We start from the raw sequence: 5,071 nt of genomic DNA, 5'->3' as shown, positions 1-5,071 counted from the left end.
AACAGCTGAAAGCCAAGATGCCAAAGGTAAAGTTGTGTACAGTCAGCCAGATAAAAGGCATTCCCCTAACCAAGCAGTTGAAGTGGGAGGTCTCCAATTGGAAAATTGCTAAGGACCCCATAAATGCACCCTGTGGGAAGGAAAGAGGTATTATTGGAAAAATACTATCAACAGAGTACCCCAACACCTGATTGCAAATGAACCAACCACTTAAACTTGTGCCGTTTTCACCATTGCCCTGGGGTCAGCCATATAGTAATTAGCAAACAACTAAGAGAAGATGTTAGTTTCTGTCCTTTTCCTGCTGCAGGCTTCCAGTACTGGAGGAGGTCTGTGCTTAGGAAGGAGAAAAGCGTAACTCTGAATAAGTTTGGCATTTGAAATAACACTATACTAGACTGGAGTTAAGTCATTACATGATGAACTTGTCAGTGCTTTAAAGAGATTTAAATATTTTTTACTAGTTAAGAGGGACTGGAAAAACTAGGGGGCATGTCAAGGATTTCATCCAGGGGCAGACAGAGAACTGACCCAGAGTAAGAATTAAAAGGAGGAGGATGAGAAAGAATAAGGAAGAATTTCATATAATACAGGTGATTGACTTAACGTTTAAAAAAACAAAAAACTCTGATAACCTCAATGTTGATCCTCCCGATGATATTCAGTCTTTCACCGGCACAGTTTATAGGCAAGCAATAAGCAGCAAGATGTTTGAAGTTTACGTGAAAAGTGCTACAGTGCATTTAAAGGCAAATCAACCTCAACTACTACCTAAGCATGTGCTTTAGAAAAAAGGCAAAATCGTTCAACCGAAGGTGTCAGAGTGACATCTCTGAGTGACAACAGCCTCTACTGATCAATGAACAGTGATAACTGCGGGCCTGTGCCTTAACTTGAAGACTGGTCCATTGAACTGTTCTGACAGCTCTTGGGACAGAAACAGTTCTGCTCCAGTTATAACAGCAATATGTGTGACCAACATACAGGCTACTGAAGTTTCTGTGCCACAAGCAAATTCCAGTGAATGTTCGAGGGGTACATGGAGTGTAAGCATTCCTATTCTTATTCCTATTTCTCCACCACCAAAGCCTACAGCTTTTAGAGTCCATTCTTCAACAAGTCTGGTAAACCAACCACATAGACCTTCAGGGAATGTAGCCAGAAAATTTACCTAATCCTATAGTAGGAGTCAGAGAACAGCCTCACCTCATAAAGAAGAGCATCCCAAGAAAATCAAAACATAAGAGAATAAAACAAGTGAAGATGCTAACAGTCTTGTTTTGAGTGGGCATGAGAAAACAGAAATAAAGGAACAACTGTATATAAAAAAAAATACAACTCAACTGGAAACTAAGAGACTTCTCTTTTGGCTTCTCAGAAAACATCAAGTACAAACCTCTCCAATATCCCTGGTCTCCCTGCAAATTCTATTCCAGTTATCAAGGATTCAATAAAACTGAGATTTAACTGGTCAAAATAACTTCAGTGGTCCATAAACAATATCTGCCAACTTAACCTGTTGTCTTCAAATGCTAAAAAAGGAGAATAGAGTATACAAGATTAGACATGACTAAAAAAGGATTTAGGTTTATTTGCTGACCTCCCTGACTGGGCTAATCAGCATTTATTAGGAAGTCCTAATTAGTAAGTGCAGAGCCAGGAATGCTATTATTAATTTGTTATCAAGGATGAAGGATGGCAGATATTGATAAACTTAGTTATTCTTTCTTAATCTGGCCAAAGAAAACTAACAGATTTTTCCAAATAACATGTTTTATGAATTCTCCATTGTGCTCCTTTCTGTCATATGTACATTTTTCATGAAAAATTGCAATTATTCAATCTCTCCCTCTATCTTTCTAAATTAATTTTCCAAAGTTGGAGTATAGTCTTTACACCTTTCGGAGATGCATTAATTGAGGCTTTCTTTTCACCATTACTTAATAGGTCTAACATAGGTACACTATTTCTTCTTCCCACATTTTTGTGCTCTGTAGTCACTTTGCCTTCCCTTCCACTACCTGAGAAAACATGGTATATTAACAAGTGAAATGCCCAATGTCTGGTATTTTGTGTAGCTATGGATTTAGGATTTAGACTAATCTCATTTTGTTTACACAATGGGAAAAATTCAGCTTATTAAATACTTCATAGAATTGCACTCAAGCTTTGCAAGTAGGAAAGTTGGACATTTTCTTGGTAGTGACTTTTTAATTCTAATTTTCATAACCTAGAGATCAGGCTGTTGCTTTCACATGATGTATGTAGTATCTCATGAATGGAGTTTGTTTTGTCTTATAATATCTATACTCCTTTTGTTTTTCAAGAGCTATATTGTAAACAGATGATATATTACCTCATTGAAAATACATTTAAAACATGCACACACACACATACACACACACACAAACTTGCAAAAAAAAAAGAAAAAACAGCAACAACCAACACCAAGGTTAAGGGGAAAAATCAGGAATGAAATAAGCTAAATGTTTAGCATTAAAGGAGTTGGGATTGTGAATGTATTTAACTGTGCTCAGTATTTCTAATTTTCTGTGACACAAGTATACAACATGTGTAATGTTAAGAATATAAAAATAGAAGCTTGGAGCTGTTGATTTAGAACAAACATTAGAGAGCTAAGGATTTAGATTTTACTTTAAATGGTTAGATTAATTTAATGATAGTTTAGATTGTCTATACATTTAGAAGTTTTGGTGAGAAATAATTTATAGCATTTCCACTAGATATATTTTATATATATAATGTATATGTATGTATGTATAGACATGTGTATGTCTCTCTAGATATTGTGTGTATCTGTGTGCATGTATGTAAAGTTCAAAAGCATTTTATTGCTTATCTCATTATATATAGTACTTTTTAAGTTACAGTTGCAAAACTTTATAACAGATATGGAACTCTGCCTTGCTGGAGCCTAGAAAACTATAAAGCAATAAAGAGCCAAAATGACTTTTTATACATGTTTTCATGTGGATTTAATGGGATTATGGGATATTTGATGGTAGAAATGCCACAGTGTTAGCTGAATCATCAAATAATTCCTAGACTACTTCTAACATCAATGTCTGGAGGTTATTTCTAAGTTATACTTGTAACCTTGGGTCAACTTTATGATGCCTTTAAGATTAACAACACTAAACTCTTTGAAACTGTTAGGGAGGTAGTCTAGAGCCTTTTTTAAAAATCTAGATAATACTGGTCTCAATACCTTGTAGATAGCCCAATGTTCCAAAAAGATTTTTGCAAATTTCTGGTAGGGGCGCTAAAGTAGAGGGAGGAACTCCAGCTCTGATTGTCTGCCTTCAATTAAATCTTATCCTCTACTCCGTGTCTCAGGATTGTTCCTTTCACTCCACCTTAAGGGGAAAACCTAATATGAGACACATACCCTACTCCTGGAGACCTGAAGCCAAAAGCAAACAGGATATTATTATTTTTTTAATTCTATTGAATAGTATATGAGCCTGATATATCAAAGTAAATTTAAATTGTATGTTAGATATGCTTAGCCTTCAAATCCATTGATTACCTGGGTATAGGATATTTCTCCCCAAATCCACTGCCTCAAATAGCACTTTGGCCTCTTGACACTTCCTGAATCCTTCTACTCATCAGTTGAACCATATTCTCCCAATGACACTATTTTCTTACTCTATTATAGAAAACAATTCAGGGTTTATTAATATCTATTTCTATAACCACCACTTATAACCACTGAATGAGAAAAATATCAAAACAAAAGCCATATGGAAAGGAGATTCCAGGATGGAGAGAAATTTATATTTATTTTTTACAGATCCATTGACTAAACTTGTCCAGTCCATTTTAAAAGAGAGTTGAGACAGCATTAATTCATCCACGTCGAGAAATATTGGCACTGTGCTTGGCTCTAAGAATACTGTACTGAGCGAAATAGACAAAACCCGTGCCCTTACATATTTCCTTGTCTGGGGGAGACAAACAAATTATCCTATAAATAGGCACAGTCAAGAGCCGTGATGAGTGCTGTATAGAGTGTAAGTTTTGCTAAAGTGTACAGGGAACCTAAATTCAATTGAAAACTCAAGGAAGGCCCTTCTGAGATGGAATCATGTACAGCATGCCTTCAAGTATGAGAAGAAGCCAGGCATGGAAAGGGCAAGGAGGAAGATGGACAAAGGGCCTGAGGTCAGAACTTTGGGTGTTTGAGAGAATGAAAGAAGGTCAGGAGTGAGAAGCATAGGGAGGATGTTAGCAGGGTAATGCAGGGCAAGGAGTTTGTAGAGGAAGATAGAGGTCAGCTCCCAAACGATGCGAGATATTATTTTTGGTATAATTCTTGGAAATACTTGAAAAGTTTTGGGGAGGAGGTGGCATGATCCAGTTGACATCTTAAGGAGATCACTCCGTAGTTTAGGAAGAATAGATCCAAGAACAACAATGAATGACATTTATTTTCATAAATCTAGAAAAGGTTATAAAATTGGAGATACATTACACAAATTAGATGTCAGATAACAGACCTTTTCTGGAAGAATTAGGTGTCAGGGAATAGATTCAATTTGTCTAATGAGAGAAGAAGTGCCTGTAAGGAGCATTAGAATTCCAGAATAAAATTCCTAGTAGACAATACATATATGAACTTTCTCATGTAAGTAAAGGTATCAACTACCTGAAATGCCTTTTCCCATTTGATCGTCAAATGGAACATCTGATTGTAATATTCCCATGGATCAAAGCCATGTAAGGTCATTCAGATGCCATTTCATGGGGGCAAAGCCAAAAACTGCAGGTCTAATTCATACTGCCTTTGCCTTCACACATCTCCACACAGCTGATTGTGCGACTGCCGCAGTGAAGAAAAGGGCTCCTAAATTTGAAACTATATCACCCACGTCACTTATCATTAACATGTGTCCTAGTCACTTTATTAATTACATAAATCTTTTGTACAAGGGTCCCCGGGATGGTGGACAGACAATACGTGCAGCACCATCGGCTGTTGGTGCCAATCACTTGTGAATATGATTAACTATATTATAGATTCATTAGGTGCTTTTTAATCATGTTT

The 5,071-nt window shown here is 36.4% G+C and overlaps 1 pseudogene; it reads left to right on the top strand.

The window, feature by feature from the left end:
* The first annotated feature begins 572 nt into the window (after positions 1-572).
* On the top strand, positions 573-1,480 carry LOC132357035 (poly(A) polymerase alpha-like; annotated as a pseudogene).
* Positions 1,481-5,071: the final 3,591 nt, after the last annotated feature.

The sequence above is a fragment of the Balaenoptera ricei genome, chromosome X (assembly GCF_028023285.1).
Source record: "Balaenoptera ricei isolate mBalRic1 chromosome X, mBalRic1.hap2, whole genome shotgun sequence".
In the NCBI taxonomy this organism is placed as follows: Eukaryota; Metazoa; Chordata; class Mammalia; order Artiodactyla; family Balaenopteridae; genus Balaenoptera; species Balaenoptera ricei.
The sequence above is the reverse complement of the archived record's forward strand: the minus strand, read 5'-3'. Positions and strand labels throughout refer to the sequence as shown.